This window comes from Sus scrofa, chromosome 1, assembly GCF_054392235.1.
Source record: "Sus scrofa isolate SSC_HxYL_T2T_F1_AM1 chromosome 1, Sscrofa_HxYL_maternal_Yorkshire_Landrace_v2.0, whole genome shotgun sequence".
Lineage (NCBI taxonomy): Eukaryota > Metazoa > Chordata > Mammalia > Artiodactyla > Suidae > Sus > Sus scrofa.
The window spans coordinates 30868983-30887585 of NC_139383.1; positions in this window are offsets into that span (position 1 = coordinate 30868983).

The following is an 18603-nucleotide window of genomic DNA, read 5'->3' on the forward strand; positions in this document are numbered from 1 at the left end:
TTTATTTTCAGTTACAAATCCCCAAACTGTCATGCCATTTTGCAGACAGAAAAGTGTGGTTGAGGTCTCCAGCCATTTCTTCAATGAGTTTATTTTTATTTTAGTGCTGTAATGTATACTCGCTGGTAATGGGGATTGCCGGTTAATGTCTCGTGGAGTTGGTTACTATAAGCATAGTAACAAATTACCCAGAGGAAAATGAGCAAAGATTGATATCATATGATTTAAAAGCTGAGAGGAAAGCTCAGGTGGTTTACAATCAGCTGGGTACCTCAAGATTAATTTATAACTTGGTAACCCATTCAAACTCCCCTTCATCATTTATTCTCAAGTAAAAAGATGACTTAAGCCATTCAGTCACCCAAAATGCCTCCTGCCCGTAGCAACAGCAAGCGATTCCTTCTAAAAGGATCGTTTTCATTATAAGTCATTATCAAAATGCTGACTTTGAGAAGTCATGTAAATGAGGGAGCAGGAAATCTAGTATTCTCTCAGGTATGGAGCCCACTTCAGGACCTCTATGTGGATTTGACATAAAGCAATCAAGAATTGTTTGACCAAAATTGAAAGAGAACCCCTGGCAAGTTTTTTAATGAAAAATAAGATTTAGTGGAGTGATGGATATCCTTTGGAGAATCACAAGATTTTTTTAAAAAGAGAGAGAAAGAGAACTATTCTAGATGCTCATTTCCCGTGGTAACAAGAAAGTAGACAACATGATTTTTGCCTGTAAAGCAGCTAATAGAATCAGAAAATAGAAGAAATCTTTACCGACCATTCACGTTTCAACCCTTGCCATCATGAACACAATTCATAGAATGTATACAACTTTGATACTGCTCTTGTCATAACCAGCTACTGAAATTGATCAAGTGCAATACGTGGTCACGATAAATTCATTTTTCCATGAATGTTATAAAAAAAGACATTAAAAGGCAAAGATTTCACTTAAATAGGTAAATATAATAGACACATTGGAAAAAAAAAAAGGAGTCATGTTTATTACTATGACTCTGCAAAAAGCAGTGAATTTGCTGTTTCCAAATTTTCACACAGAGAAGTCATTTGGCTGCACTGTGACAGAAGATGAAATTTTCTTCAAGGAATGTGTTTCAAACAGATTGTCCTTGTTAAAAACAAGAACATCCAATAGGAGTCTCACTGCTGCCCTTTCTGGAACAGGGGGCCAACACTCCTGCTGGGTCACCAAGGAGCATATCTTCATGTATACTGATATTAACTAGACTGAAAATTTGGGGTGGGGGGGAAGTATTGCTTATACATGAATCCAATGCTTTAAAAAGAGGTTGTGGCCTCCCAACAAAAGGTGTAATCTTCATAAATACTGACAAGGCCTCTATGTTCATAATAACTTATGTGGGAATCAGAAGACCCATAATGGCCTCCCCATCCAACCAATCCTCAGGATAATTCAGAAGGGTATTTTTCTTAGTTTCAGAAAAATTAAAGTCAGATCTCAGACACCAAACATCCCTTGATGCTTCTCAATGTTTTTGCATATTTTTGACCCTGAGAGCAATGTTCTTCAGGAAGCACTCACTGACTTCCATTAAATCACTGAGTGAGGTTCCAATAAGAGTTCCTCAGCCACATGGGGTTTTAGGAGAAAAAGCCACAGGTGATGAGAAGTAATAGATGGAGCTTCCAAAGATTTGTTCTCTATTCATTCAAGTCTTGTTTCCTATGACAAGCCATCCATAGCATTTGTGAGTTTGACCTTAGTAAATGAGACTACCACCTGCATCTATGTGAATTGGGACATGACCTAGATTTTAGAAAAGGTGCCAAGCTCCCTCAGTACTTAAAACAGTGCTGCACATTTGTAAGACACTATGAACAATTTATGGACACCAAAATTATGAAGCCAAAGGCAGTCTTGGTGTACAGGAAGGAATTTGGTTAACGACCATTTACTAGTTTGAAAATGGTATTGGCATTGGCAGCTTATTCAATGTGCCTTACTTTCCTCAGCCATAAAGTGGAGATAACAATAATACCTTCCTAATGGTATTGCAGTAAATATCAAGTGACTTTATATATATATTTATATATATTTTATACATTTGTATATTATATATTTATATTTTAATATATATATTTATATTTATATATAATATAGTTATATATTATAAAAATAAGTAGTTATATTAATGTTAAATATATTAAATATAGTATTCAATATAATATATTAAATATATAACATGTTTATATATATTATACATAATATATATAATATATACTTAATACTACATAATTGTTATATTTAATTATTATATATTATATTATAATTAATATGATTATTATATTATTATATTAATAATAATATAGTATAAATAAATGCATTGTATATTTATATATTATATATTTATAATATAGTATATTATATTAAATATATTATATATAGTATTCTTTATTTATACCTGGCATATACACAAGTTGTTGTTACTGCTGTTATTGCTACTGCAACCTAAGTGCCCAATGGAGCACAGCACATAATGGCTACAACTTTCCTGTAACTTCTACTATAATTTCTAGAAGGAGTTGAAAAAATGGCAATATGTTGCAGAAAATAATTTAAGAAACTCACTACATTCCAAAACAAGTAGTAGTAAACCAGATGCCTATGGGCAGCTCATCAGTATGGAAAAAGGAAAGAAGCATTTCTCAAAGAGAAATCTTAAGATAACTAAAACTGACTGGTTTCTGAGATGAACAACAGAGTAAGGAAAGCCTTAGATGAAAGATAGTCATTCACAAGAGTCAAGAAGACAAAGAGAAAATTGGAAGAAATAAAATGTTTGTCAAGGGGAAGAAGTAAGAGTGGATAAAGAACCATTGAACCATTATGGAGCCGGTTAAGTACCTGGTGTTGTCACTGAAGCAGCTTGGGTCGCTGCTGTGGCATGGGTTCCATCCCTGGCCCCAGAATTTCCGCATGCTGAGGGCACAGCCAAAAGAGAGAGAGAGAGCGAGAGTGTGTGTGTGTGTGTGTGTGTGTGTGTGTGTTTGTGTGTTTGTGTGTGCATATGCATGTGCATGTGAGTGTGCGTGTGAGTGTGCGTGTGTGTGTGTGTGTGTGTGTGTGTGTACAATCATTAAAAGAATGTGAGTCCCCAAATATCTTAAATACAATTGTTGGGAGACAAGTTTCTGAGAAATACTGATGCGTTGTCAAATTAAGCAAACTGTACAAAATCCATTTAAAACTCAATTGTAAGTCCAGAAATATATATAAGGTACACAAGAGTTATCATAAATAGAATGAAGAAGGAGCTAAGTTCAAAATATTTTCGAAAGACGATAATGTTAAAAGATATTTCTTTCCGCGATCTCAACAGCTACTTCCCTCCTTGCACGTAAACCTCATCATGACCTCTTCTGAACATCTGACCCATAACAATACCTCCGCGTACTTCAGACTCCTCAAGTGTCACTAGCCCAGGTGTGAACTCATCTCTTTCACTGCCTGCTCCTCCAAAAAGCTCCTCATTGTTTATCCACCAATGACACCACCACAGTACCAGATGCCCAAATTCATTGCCTCCCTTTCTCTTTCATTCACCTCCTTAGCCAATAAAACAGTAAATCCTGTTGACTTTGCCTCTTCCATTTCTCTCACATCCTTAAAGCCCATCCCCTCCCAGCCACTGCCTTGTCTTAGCCATATAATCATTTCATTCATCTGTCTAAAATCTCCCACTGATGCTCCTTTGTAAGTGGAGGTTCAAATTCCTTGGTTAGCATATGTGGTTCTTTACAGTTCCCAAGATGAGTATGGGGAATACTTACTGGGGCCAGTGTTTTGTTGGTCTGTGATGCAGAGTGCTTTAGTTCTCTGGAATTTTTTCTTCTCAGTCTAGGTCAGGAAAAAAAAAAAGTGGCAAGAGAAAGAACACCTCACCAATCACTTTGCTCCCCACTGAGTCAGTTCATTAAATTTCTCTCTATCACACAACATACCATGAATTTTTCACAGCTCTGGACATTTGAACATGTTATTTCCTCTCTCTCCAACTAGTGGGCTCCCACCCATCCATCAAGATTCAGCTCAAATGTCACCTGCTCTTTGCAGCATTTCCCAACTTCCCAAGGCAACGTTATTCCTCTCCTCTGCTCTGTATTCCCACAGCATTTTTGTACCTTTCTCATGAAATATATTTTTCCTCTAAAATCCCAATAGCCAGGATCTCCAGGGCCAAGTGCAATTCACAGGATGTACTTAATGAATGTCTATTGGACAACTGAATCCAGAGGTGTCTAAAATGACAGTTCCATCAGAAGTAGGTAACAAAGCAAACGTATCAATTAAAATAATTCCGTGAAGACAGATGGATGGAAATCAGTTAGGCAGAAAAAGATTCCCAGAGGATACGGTTGGCACAAAACATAGTTAAAAATGAGCTTTAAAAAAATCTCTAAAGAAAAATTGATATTTCAAATCATTATTTACTTGTGGCTCTAACCTTGAGAACATTTTAGCTGGATAAATGTATTCAGACTTGTGGGGAGAAATCTAAGTTTTTCATTGTCTAGCATAAACCATGAAGAGGACGAATTACCCTTCATCTTACCCAACTTTCCCCGGTCATATTTTTAGTCTTCAATCTTGTCCACAAAATGAGTCCATTACCAACCTTTCTATCTCCTTCCAAATGCCCTGTTTCTACCAATATTCATGGGCAAAACTGGATGGCAGTGACTATGTGGCACTATCACACAAGTAATGTCGAATAAAGGAACGAGGCCCTTTACTCTGATGGCCCTGCCAACTGAGGACATTGCTCTGACCCAGCTGGTATATCAGGAGGGCAGTTACATTCAGGGCTTCAGCAAAAGTTTGCCTTCCTTGACCCCACATTTGATGCCCAATGTGCCAAACGATTCCAGTGATTTGTTTCACCCTGTCTTACCAACCCAAGTGTGGTCTGTGTGAAGCCTATACTCATCTATACTCACAGGCCATAAGGAGAGCTGCTTGTATCTCAAGCCCCAAACATCAGTAATATTTATTCCAGTTATTTTCATAAGGCAGTTTGGTAGTTTGACACCTGTCCTGAGGCGCTGTGATGGACTGCCAAGAAGGTTGGAAGGTCAGCTTCAAAACACAGCCTCAGGAGTTCCTCTTGTGGCTCAGTGAGTTAAGAACCCGACATAGTGTCTGTGAGGATGTATTTTCAATCCCTGGCTTCACCTCATGGGTTAAAGATCTGGCATTGCTACAAAATGAGGTATAGGCTGCAGACGTGGCTCAGATCCTAAGTGGCTGTGGCTGCGGTGTAGGCCAGCAGCTGCAGCTCTGATTGGACCCCTAGCCTGGGAACTTCCATATGCTGCAGGTGTGGCCCTAAAAGACAAAAACAAACAAACAAACAAAAAACACAGCCTCAAAATTCTTGATACTGTCCTATTTAGAGGTGAGTCTACGTTCCTCCCTCTTGAGTCTAGGTTGTGTGACTACTTGACCCACAACCAAAGGAAATGCTTTGTTGGGCAGACCTTAAGAAACTGGAACACAGCCCAATGCCCCCAGGAAGCCCAAGTGGCTCAGGTACTAGGCCTCCAGCTCATAGTCCTAGATGAACTCTGAAGCTGACAGCCAGCACCATCTTGCCAACTGACAAAGATTCTCTGCTTGAACAAATTTCTGTCCGGTTCCTGAACCTTTTCCTAGTCCTGTCTTTGTGCTTTGTAAAATCTAGTTTGAGGAAGAATCCTGCTGAGTCAGTTTAGCCAGAACCTCCCCCCCAATCCTTGATATCTGATCAGCCTTGATATTGGATCATATCTTTCATCTGCCATCATCTCCCAGGTGATGTCTGATCACCCGGGTTTATCTTCAGCAGGAATCCTCGAGGTCAGTTTAGCCAAAATCCCCCTGACAGCCCATGCTGCCTCTTAGTAAAATGCCATCAACTGTCCCCATCCCTGGTTTTTGGGTACAAATTTCTTTGGATACAAATACTTGCCTCTGCTATAGTCAGAGTTAAGCCCAGTCTTTCTTCCCATCATAAAATCCCACTGCGGTGGTACCTATCTTTACGGTCCTGAATAAAGTCTGCTGTACCGTTATTATCAAGTGTCACTGAATTTTTTTTTTAACATAGCCAATATGAATGAGTCATCTTGCAAATAAACCCTCCAGATCCCAGGTAAACTTCCCCATCAGATGTGGCATGGAAGAAAAATGAGCTGTCCCTGGCCACCTCGCCCAAGTTGCACATCGAGGGCCAATATAAATGATGGTTGTCAGTTTAAGCCTCTATGTTTTGAAGTAGTTTGGTAAACCCTAAGTAACTGATAGAGCAAGTAATTGACTAATGAATGACAAGAAAGTGCGCAATTCCAGACCAAGTTTTCATGTTAGAAAACCATTCTGAATTTAGAAGGGATTTTGCTTTAAAAATGTTTTTTAACTTTTCATTTTGGAAAAGTTTAAATTATACAAAAATAGTGAAATAAGTCTACCTATCACACATGTCCCCAAGACTCAACTTAAATAATTATCAACTCATGGTAAATCCACCATGAATTTTAAAGCAAATCCAAGGCATCATATCATTTCATTTTTAAATACATCAGAGTAGGTCTCTAAACAATAGCAATTCTTTTTAAAATGTAACGATACCATTTTCACATCTAAAAAAAAAATTCACTATAGTCCTTAATATTTCCTTAATGTTATAAAATATCCTATCACTATTTGGACTTCCTCAACAATCTCTTAAGTGTTTTGTTTTTTGTTTGTTTTGTTTTGTTAGGATCCACACAGGGCATTTAGTTTGATTCGTCACTTGTGTCACTTAAAAATCTATAGATTCTCTCTCTCATTTTATTTTTCCCTTATATTATCTATTGAAGAGCCCTAGTCACTTGCCCTGACCAGTTCCTCATATTCGGAGTACTGCTGACTGCATTGCTCTGATTTGGTTAAAGTATCTCTCTCCCCTGTGTTCAGGTGGTTGTAGCCAGAAACTGGTTAGAATTTTTTTAAATTTTTTGTTTTACTAAAGATCAATGCTTTGAGGGTTTTCTCTAGTCTCATGTTTGTGACATAAAAGGTATATTAAGTGTTTGTTCTACAGCCATTACTGTGAGAGCAAGGCCCAGCTCAGACTTGGTTATGGAGCCAATGTCTTACAAAGCAGCTTCAGCTATGACAGCAATGAAGGCTCCTTAGACAAAAATCAGACCTTCTTCTAAATAACTTCTCCTTCTTCTGCTCAGGCTTTGGCACAGCAAAGAACATGAACTGATTAATTTTACAAACGGTAAACCATGATAAGTACTATAAAATGTCTATCTTCAAGAAGACCCAACTCTAGTAGGATACAAATGTAAAATATACAGAAAGATGTGGCAATTGTAATAACAGAGATAAACAGTGTTATGTGGATACTTGCCCTGGGTTACATCTCTTTTGAAAGCGAGGGAAGCATTCTCTAGGTCATGGGCAGAGGGGTGTTTAGAGCAGTGGCTGAGAACATAGACTTTAGTACAAGCTACTATATGATTTCAAATCCCAGGAACTCCAGTTCAAATTATCAAACCCCTGCCTGCCATGGCTTCTTTATCCATATAACTGGAATAATAATCTAATAACAATAGATTATTGTAAGTCTGAGAAAAATTAATGCATATAAAACATTTAAAATAGGAGTTCCCATTGTGGCTCAGTGGTTAACAAACCAAATTAGTATTCATGAGGACTCAGTTCGATTCCTGGCCTTGCTCAGTGGGTTAAGGATCTGGCATTGCCATGAGCTGTGGTGAAAGTCACAGACGTGGCTCGGATCTGGTGTTGCTATGGCTGTGGTGTAGGCCAGCAGCTACAGCTCCTATTCAACCCCTAGCCTGGGAACCTCCATATGCCACATATATGGCCCTAAAAAGACACACACAAAAAAATCTAAAAATTAAAAATGAGACATTTAAATCAATACCTAGGATAACCTAGGTATTTACTATTATGCAGGTTACTGTGAAAGCATGTGGATCTAATAACATGTTCTGAGTCTCTATTGGAATGATAGACAACTAGATCCATAACAAAAAGTCTTGCTTGTTGACAAAGCTTAGTCTTATCCGCAAATGTTATAAGTCTTGTGTGTATTTTTCCATAGCATTACAGAATATCTACACACAAGGCCATCCCTATCCAAAGGCAGAGTAAGAAGCTGCTAATTCAGAATTGTTTAGGGACCTTGCCCCTCTGCTCCAACCAAACTCTCTTCCTACTTGGCACTGGAATGGCTCTGGATTTAGAGTTTCAGGATATGGAGACTACAAGGCTGGGGAGGGGTACTTCCCCTGAATCATTACCCTGGCAAGGATTCATTTTTCAGATTAGTCATTTCCCTTTCCTCAAGGCCTTCACTGAGTAATCAGATGCAGAAGTCAATTTGATGTTTGGAGGAGGTCATGAACGTTCTAGGGCTCAAAATGTGCCAGCAAAACAGATCCGTGTAATGTAATGAATTAAAAGGCAGTAGACACCCAAGGAGTAGCTTGATATCCAGTATCTAAGGTAGGTGTGAACATGGGTACTGAAGATTCCCATCATGGTTTATGAAGGCGAAATCTTCCTTCATCTCCTGCCTCCCTTTATGCCATCCCTTTCATATCTGTCCCATCATGGAGCTAATGTCCCTTTGTACAGCTAGTCCCTTTTTCCTTAGTAAAAACTATACTCAGGGAAAGCTTCTGCAAGGATCTGGTGCAAGCTACTTATACCTTGGTTATCAAGCCTTCTTTTGATTTTAAAGTAAAAAACGTTTTACTTCTCATGGAGCTCCCATCATGGCTCAGAGGAAACGAATCTGATTAGCATCCATAAGGACAAAGGTTTGATCCCTGACCTTGATCAGTGGGTTAAAGATCCAGTGTTGCCATGAGCTGTGGTGTAGGTCGCAGATGTGGCTCAGATCCTGCAATGCTGTGGCTGTGGTGTAGGCCAGCAGCTATAGTTCTGATTCGACCCCTAGCCTGGGAACCTCCATAGCCATGGGTGTGGCCCTAAAAAGCAAAAAAAAAAAAAAAAAGAAAGAAAAGAAAATTTGTTTACTTCTCATTAAAGAAGATCCAAGCATTTTGGACGGAGTTAGGTTTGTTTTTACCTGGAAGTCCTCCTCTTGCCTTTGGTGGCACAGGCTGTGTGAGCTAGGATCTTCAAATGTTCAAGAAAAAGCCGTGTGTCCTGATGAGATAGGAAATGTCAGATGTGAATGTAATCCCTTAAGAAATACCTCTAGGCTTAAAAATAGAAACAACAGCATGAGCCTCCTGAAGACAGGTCTGTCTGCCTTAGAAAGCTGGGGACCTTGGCCTTGGGCTCTCACCAGTAGTATCAAGGCTTACCATTAGCTCTCAGCTCTCTCTGTTGCTTTAGGTTCCTCATGTATCACATAGATTCACCAAAGTAAATCATGTGAAAGAATATTCTGGTTTAGAAAGATCAAAAAAAAAAAAAAAGATTTAATCTAGGTTAATCTAGTCCCTGATTGGGGGAGCAGTTAGGAAATGGGGAATTGAAAATAAGGAAGTAAATCATGTTTAGACAGAAAAGTTTCCTAATCTCTTTTGGTTTCTAGGGCATAAAATCTGCTAAAGGAAATGATGTATTATTAGTGTCTGCTTTGGACTTTTTAATTTGGGTTAAACACATATTTTTAAACACAATTTAAAATGATACTTTTAAAATTCCCAATGCCGATGGGCAATGGAGTCCTGCTGTATAGCAAAGGGAACTGTGTCCAATTTCTTGGGATAGAAAATGATGGGGGAAGAGATGAGAAAAATAATATCTATATATGTATGACTGGGTCACTTTGTTTTACAGAAGAAATTGGCACAACATTGTAAATCTGCTAGAATTTAAAAAAAAATTTTTTTTAAAATTTCCCTAGCCAATCATTTTACTGGCATCTCCTAAGTATGGGGGAAGAAATTTTGTGGCACCTATTAGACTACCTAACAATTCTTGGAATTATTTTAATGACAGCCATTCAAATGTTGGTAATTATCTCCATGTGGGACTCTGCTTAGCACTGCCTTGTCTTTCAACAAGGAAATAATTTTTTTAAATAATGATGTCTACTTTTGACTGTCTATGCATTTTGTTTAACCTTTCCTAGAGTAGGGCTCCTGGGAGCTCCCTCATGGCTCAGCAGGTTAAGGCACTATCACTTCTGTGGCTCTGGTTACAGCTGTGGTGCAGGTTTGATCCCTGACCCAGGAACTTCCACATGCCGAAAGTGTGGCAAAAAAAAAAAAAAAGAGTAAAGCTTCTTTCCCTGGCATCCTCTGGAGTGATGTTGAAAAAAAAAATTTTTTTTTAATTGCTTTTAGGTATCTACGCCGCTAATGAAGAGACAGTGATATGCTTGGAGCGAAACATGTTTCACTCCCCTCCATCAATAAAATTATCTCCAGTTGTAATCATGCAATAAAATAAATAATAATATAGCCAGAGAAAAAATGTAAATAGTGGTTTTTTCTTTTATTGAATTATATATATATATTCATTTCAGTTAAAATTTTTTTAATAAAATAAATATTACATTTCAAAATGTGAATCATTTTATATACTAAGTGTATGATTATGTATATTTATACTTTAATGTATTTCTTGAAAAAGAGAAAAAAGTTTCCACTAGCATATTAGTCAATTACAGTAGTGAATAATAAACATCACATTTTCTGTTTTGGAAGCTTACCTTCTGTAAATGTGCAAATAATTTTATCAAAATTAACCTTTGCTTAATCATAAGCAATGTAGTTAGATTTTTAATCTGTCTTTGCTTGCAGTTGATTAAAGGATATTTTTATTCATTTTAACTTTGAAAGTGTCTTTCACATAAAGAAGCAAATATACAAATAGAAAAATTCTTAACCCATAAGCATTTGGGGTAAGTGTGACAAAGAATCATTAAAATCCCATTTCATGATAAATTCCAGAGACAGCAATTCTGGTTTTGTTTCTTTGGAATCAGATCTAGGGGTTTTCAAATGTTTCCACAGGTTGAAAAGTTTTAAATATAAATAATAAATTCACTCTAAGTGAATACACGGTATAACAGAATTAAAGTAATTCAAGTTCTGTTTCTTCCTCTTGGCGATCACAATCCTCTCATGGTTTATGTCTAACCCAGTACTTTAAAAACAAGACGATATAGTATCAGGAATCATGAATACTAACTGTGTCCACAGTGAGCCAGAAGGATTTGGAACCCTTCAGAACTTGCTCTAAAAATGAATATGTGTAGTTGAGTCTCTACCTTGGGGTCAAACTATAAAACTGGAAGTTTTCCAAATGAGCTTTTACAGAGAAAATGATATTTATTAAAGGATAAGTAATTAAAATGTGCTAATTTGAAGCTTACACACAGTATGTAATTACAACTGAATAGTGACCTTATCAATTGTTTAAACTTAGCCAAATGAAAGATTTTTTTTTTTTGAGGAATACTTTATAGCTAACTTTATTTAGGATTGCTAGCACATGGTGATAATAAAAAGCAGACTGACTAAAAATTGACTGTATTATTACATTTTCTAAGGACATCCCGTCGCTTACTGACTACCCTCAAGGCAGACTTCTTCTATCACCCTGGCTTTGATTAGCCACTAAGGACCGAATAATAAGTAGAGATTAATTCAGATTTTTTTTTCCCTTAGGATTGCTATCAAAGAGAATAATGATAATATTTGTTTAAAGCTATAAAATGTTCAATAATACTACTCTTGTCTCTAATCCTTTTTTCATAGCTGCGCTCAGTGAATTTAATGGTAATAGATTAATATTAGATCAGACAGTAATAAGTCAGAATTTTGACACTTCTTTGAAAATAACTGAATGTAATCACAGGACATTTAGGAAAAAGTCTCAATGATGTAGAGAAGGCCAATACATATGTTTGAATAAATGGATGAATTGTGTGAACACACTGCTGCCAACAGCGATGGAAAAAGTTTAGAAAGATCGATAAAGGACATCTCATGCAGAGTAAGATTTATAAACTCATCCAAACTTGCTGCCTCTTGTTTTTCCTTTTATCCAGTGCTCACAGATGACCCCCGTCTTGGTTCTGCATCACAGGGTCAGATCAAAAATGTATGTATAAAATGATGAATCAGTGTGTATGATAATTTAATTTTCAGTAACTATTATATCACAGCATATCCAGACTCAGTCAAGAAATACCTTGTTTTCAAAGATGGAAGGGACACTGTACCTGAATACTTTAGAGTGAGTTCAGTTTTCCCAGGAGATTTATGAAAGCAGGCATTCTTATCAGCACAGGCTTTACGGATAAGCACGAGGAGCCTCCGAGATAGTATCTGGCTTAAGGTTAATGGTTTGTAGGTGGCGGAAGTAAGCTTGAATCGCTGGTCATTAAATTCCAGAGGAGAGAAGGAAGTTTAGTATTATCTACCAAAGACTAAATCTGGATAATCTTGGACTTAGAATTCTATACTTTCAGAAAATCAGTTTGATTTTTAAAAATGAAAAACAGAGGAGCTTGTAAAGAAAAAGGAAAATGCTGCCACACTCTTTCTGCCATAAAATGAAGGATGGCTATGGCTTGGAAGTCAGAACAGAGATAAGAACAAGGCATTTCCAACCTCGAACTGGCTGGAATAGACCCTTCAAAGACTATTTCACAGGTGTTGGCTGAGCATGCATGAGAGATGTATTTTTAACTGCTATATGAGATGAAACATTTTTGTGGGAAACACTGAAATTAGTGGTTGATCTCAAAAACTCAAACTGGAGATAAGAGTTAAGCAAAATCTAGTTCAGTGTATCTGTTCTTCCTAGTCCCCCAGAGAACTGATGAAGAAGGTGAAATAGGTTTAAGTCTATTTTAATTTATGGCTTTCCCCTTCTCAAGCAAATGAATAGGCACAGTGCTGTCAGATAGCTTTAGGCTGACATAATTTCTTAAAAAATAGTTCTTTGTGAAAACCTTACTTATGTCAAGCACTAGGGTTGTGAAAATCAGTTCAAAGTCTTTTCTTGAGCTAAATTGTAATTACCCTTTCTGATAAAATAAATTGTCTTTATAGAAAAAGCCATATTAATTAAATAATTTTTCTGCCTTAAATTCTATCTCTTTTGTTTTATATCATGTAATCTCAAAGGAATATGTGAATCCCTACGATTTAAGTTTCCAATTCTTTTGTTTAGCAATTTAAGGTCTGTGAAACCTGACAATAGCATATATTTGGTATTATTGATAGAGAACGATTTAAGCCATTTTGATTCTTTAGATCATGGTACTTCGTTTCAATTCCATCTATTATTCACTGGCTTAATGGTTTCTATTGCTCAGTAGGCTGATGCATTTTTAAGTTTCCTGTTTGGAATTTAAAATCTGGAAAGAAAGACCATTTTCAAAAAGCAATTCAAGGAATTCCCATCGTGGCTCAATGGAAACAAATCTGACTAGTATCCATGAGGATGCAAGTTCAATCCCTGGCCTTGCCCAGTGGGTTAGGGAGCTGGTGTTGCCGTGAGCCATGGTGTAGGTCAAAGATACAGCTTGGCTTTGGCATTAGTGTGGCTGTGGTGTAAGTCCACAGCCACAGCTCTGATGGACCCCTAGCCTGGGAACCTCCATATGCCACAAGTGTGGCCCTAAACAGATCTAAAAAAAAAAAAAGAAGCAATTCAAGAAAATTCCATGATTACATGTATAAGGTAGAGACAATCGTATGTAGAGTTTCAGTATAAGCTAGGGTCGTTCAGAAATATACTCAAAGGAGGAGGGAGAAATTGAAACGTATTCAAAGGTGGGTTGATGTGGGATAATAGAGTGGTAATAAAAAGACTCAAAATATACTAGTTGGAAAGAGGCAGACTGTGTGTGAACAAACGAGAACAGGGTAGCTGCATGGGAATTCTGAGAGCGGTGAGAAGATTGCTTAAGTGGGGAAGATAATATAGGATGGTAAAATGAGCCAGATTTTGGAAATTTTGAAGATCAGAACCAGAAGTGTGAGTCCAAAAGGAATCATTTTAGATACTCAAAGGAAATCCAGGCTAAGGAATCAATATGAATGACAGAGAGAAGCAAGAAAAGACTAAAAGCAGACAAATCAGAGTAATCCAGGAACGACGCAGTCTATGTATAGGCTGATTGTGACTGTGAGAAAAGGGAGGAAAATAGATATTAATGATACATAAAAAGACTGATGACAGAAAGGATATTAAAAATAAGAAGAGAGAGAAAATAAAGATGACTAAGTTTTCAAGTCTGGATAACCATGAAAATGATGAAAATGCAGCCGAAATAAATACTAGCCTTAAATATTCTAAAAATATTATACATTGAGTGGATTTATTGGCAAGAATTTAGTTATTGAACATGAGACTAGCCCTATACTGCTGGAATTAAATTTTATGGTTCCATTTTTTTCTTTATTAAATATTCAAGTAAATGCAGAAAATCTTTGAGTTTATTATGAATTCTAGTGATATGGAGACTATTGATTAGGCATAAATTATTCTTGTTTTTAGAAATAGACAGTGGCAGAATGCTATGAATGTGAAACAAGCATAATGCTTTACCAAATCAAAACTGGATCAGAGTAACTGTATCAGAAAGCAATACATATTCATTGTGCCAAAACTTTCGATGAACTTATAGAACATAACTTTTGGGGGTGAAACACTGAAATAAATGGTTTTATCTTCATAAGTTATCATTAAACTGGCATTAAGTAGAAAGTTAAATCTCAATAAGTGAATAATAATTAATCAAATTGAATATAAAATATAATTTATGCTCATTTTGGATCTACTATATTGTATCTGAGTGCAATCTGAATCTATGTTTACAAAAATAAACATTCTCATCAGAATTTTACCTTTAGTGATCAGTTTTCTTTGTGGCTGGACACCCACATCATGTAGAAGTTCCCAGGCCAGGGACTGAAACTGCACCACAACAGCAACCTGAGCCACTGAAGTGACAATGCTGGATCCTTAACCCATTGAGCTACAAGAGAACTCCAAATCAATTTTTATACACACAGATTTTTTACAAAATTTATTGTCAGCTTTAATAATTTTCAAAGTGGCAGAGTTAAACATTTCCATTTCTACTATTTTTTTCAAGTTTATTGAACTTATTTTCAAAATAATTTTAAAATACAAATCATAAATGAAGATTTAGTGAACTCTTAGTATCTTACCCATACCAATTTTTATCCATATTAATTTTTACCTAAGTCATTGTAGTTTTTTGTTTTTTTTTTAATTTATGTGTGTGGCTATTACTTGTCCAAGAAAAAATGTCCTTTGATTGCACTTTGTACACCTAAATTTGAGTTAGGAAAAGAATTGTGCGCATATTTGGTCTTCATTTTATTTTGTATTAATTACTTAACAAGACTACTTTTCTGAGTCAAAATGGCAGAGTGGAACTATGTTAAAATGTTGAGATCAACACTTTCTGTTTCACGTAATGAGATATCCAGAGCAGGACTAGCACGAGTGGGAAATGTGAGTTTTCTTGAACATGACTGGTAGAGCAGCCTTCTTCCACTCAGCTAACATTGAGCCATTTCTTCAGCAGCAAAACTCACCTCATTTGTCTGATTTTTAATTTTCAAATGTTTTCACATTGTTTAAGAACACCCAAATATTCTGCCAACAATATGAGAGCAATGAGCTCCTCTTAAAACATTTACATCAGACTATAATTTCTATCAGAAACTTCGTCCTCATTGTCTACGATTGTGTTACATATTCTCCATAGAGATGTGTTTTCCCTGCCTAAAAGCATGGTGACTTCTGGGGCTGTTTCCACCAATAAATGTTGATTGAGTTCCTAATTCTGCAGGACCAGCAAAAATACAAAACTAAGTCCACAGATTTCACAGCTTAAGGATCAACCGGGCATGGTTCATACTATAGTAAAATGCTTTGGAAATCTCTTTGCTTTCCCTCCTGTACACCTCCGAGCAAGCACAATGCTGTCTATGACTTTCATTCTCTCAATTATTCATTTGTCACTGGCAAAACTTATTGAATGTATTTCTTGTCTTTGAGACATAACAAGAGAATATAATGTTTCCCCAGTATGAAGAAATTGGTAGCATGATGGATGAAACTTCAGGAGCATTACACTAGCTAGTTGTTTAAGCTTTAATAAAAAACACACTTGGGTCTTCCTTGCTAGATTGAAGTTTAACATGAATTGGCCTGCAAGGAAATCTAAGGACCATTTTTTGTTAGATTTGAATTTTTACCTGTATCAATTGCTCAGAAAAAATTGCTATTTCCCAATTCTCTTCTATTGAAGATTTTTTTCTAGAATTTAAAAGAAAATGATTTTGTTTCTGAGGCTTTAATGTAGTACTTTTCAAATCTGAACCATATTTAAATAATTTTTCATATATTTTTAAAGTTGTTCATTGCATCAAATACTGGTTTCTCATAAGCTATTTAATATATGTTACAAGCATCACATTTTAATCCATCTGAAACATCCCTTTGTAACTCTATTTGGAATAATTTCTTGAGCTAGTTAAAGGTCTGGAGTTGAAGCATCCAAAATTAAATGCACTAAAAAAAAAAGAAGTATTAGGTCTACATATAAGAAACTAAAGATTTTTTTTTAGTAAACAGAAAAAAAGAAAAAGGCCTTTTACGTCTATTCTCCAGATCAAGCCTTTTGACCTGTGATGTAACTCTTGCTATTTAAATGACTAGACCTGTAATTTGGTCAAAAATTATGGTATTGTTATGGAACCCCTGAAATGTCCTATAAAATATGATCCTAGAGAGCAGGTAGGATAAACATTAGGTACAAAATCAGGGATGGGAACCAAATGTGGGCCTTAAAAACTCAGTTTTCCATTTTCACTCCAAGAGATATTTGAATAGTGATGCTTCTTTGTCTGGTAGATTTACACATTAATTAACCCTTATTTGGGTTTCATATGACTCCTTTTATTTAATGACATTTCATAGAGAGATAATAGGCAATTTAAATAAATAAAAGATCAAACAAAATATATTCATTTTAAATTATTCATATCAGGTTCAAAGTTATTAAAGATAATTTAGGAGATCATTTATTTTATGCAGAAAAACATACCTCTTCCTTAAAAACACTTTAATACGTAAGGATAAAAGCGATTACATTCATGTCATTAGATGATAATGAATGAATTGTGCACCAACTAGTCAGCTCACTTCTGAGACTCTTGTGAATTCTTTCCCCATCAGCACGTCATATCAAAGAGGGATTATCGTGGCAGCAATTTGTTTCAGATTTACTCTGTCAGATCAGCTATTGATGACCTGAGACCACCCTTATCTGAGGTGGAAAATGGAGCTTTTTGTTGAGAGAAAAAAAGTGTTTATTATTTTTTAAGCTATCTCATTTTTCTATTTGACACAAATAAGAGCTGTGGCTATGACGCTAATGAATTTGAGTACCTTTTAAAGTACTGTTCATGTACACTCGTTTTATGCATTTTGGGTCCAAAGGAGGTTTGATTTCAATGATTATATTGAAAAACCAGGTCCAAGTAAAATTTTAAATACTTTTGTTTTCCCATCACACATTAAAGAGAGAAATGAGTGGTAAGAACGAGAAAGAAATGATGAAATAAAGGTTGTGATTTTTTTCCAAATTATATACAGTAGCAGACTAGATCTGCTACTCAAACATTTTGGAACTGTCCCTCCTCTTAATTTAGATGTCATTTTACTTCTGAAAGTTTTATACATGAGCATTATTTAAGTGTCACTATGTAATATGTTCTTCAAGGAGATTTTCACTTTCTTTCATCTGGTCAATAATGACTCTCAATGAGAAAAGGAATATGTATATATGACTGGGTCACTATGCTGTATGGCAGAAGTTGGCACAACACTGTAAATCAACTATATTTTAATAAAAAACAAAAAATAAAATAATGACTCTCAATAGTTTAATCTGGTTTAGTCCAAGTTATTGCATGTGAGCCATTTGTTAACTAGGTAAAATGGTTCAGCTTTGACTGTATCTTCCCCCATCTACGGGTCATTATTTAAATGTCTGAGTGGGGTTTTCAGATTAGCCAATTCTATGCTCTGCATTTATATTCAGCCCCAAAGCCAATGCACGGTGGCTAAATGCTCAGGCTCTGAGGTCACATATTAACTGTGTGACCGTGAACATGAAAGTTAACCTTCCTAAGCCCCACATTCCTTAGTTTCTAGGGGCCACTTATCATAATGCCCCCCTCATAGGGCAGCATGAGGATTATGGAGTGCCAGGGATATGATAAACTCTCAGTGAATGCAAATTGTTGTTATTTTTGTTTCGTATTAGTTTTATATCTTTATGATTCTAAAATTTCTCTCAAGCTCCTTTGACACAGAGTAGGAAGTGGCAATTATTTCCAAAGGGGATTCTTGTTTTAATTAGAGTTCTTTTGCTTGCAAACCAAACGGACCAACTTAACTTGGTCATGAAAAAGAGGGGGCAAGGAGGGAAAAGTGTATTACAAAAGTGCAGGAGTATTGCAGTGCTCCTTATTCTAGAAAGCATGGTCTCTCCAAAACTTCAGGCCATTTTACCACGT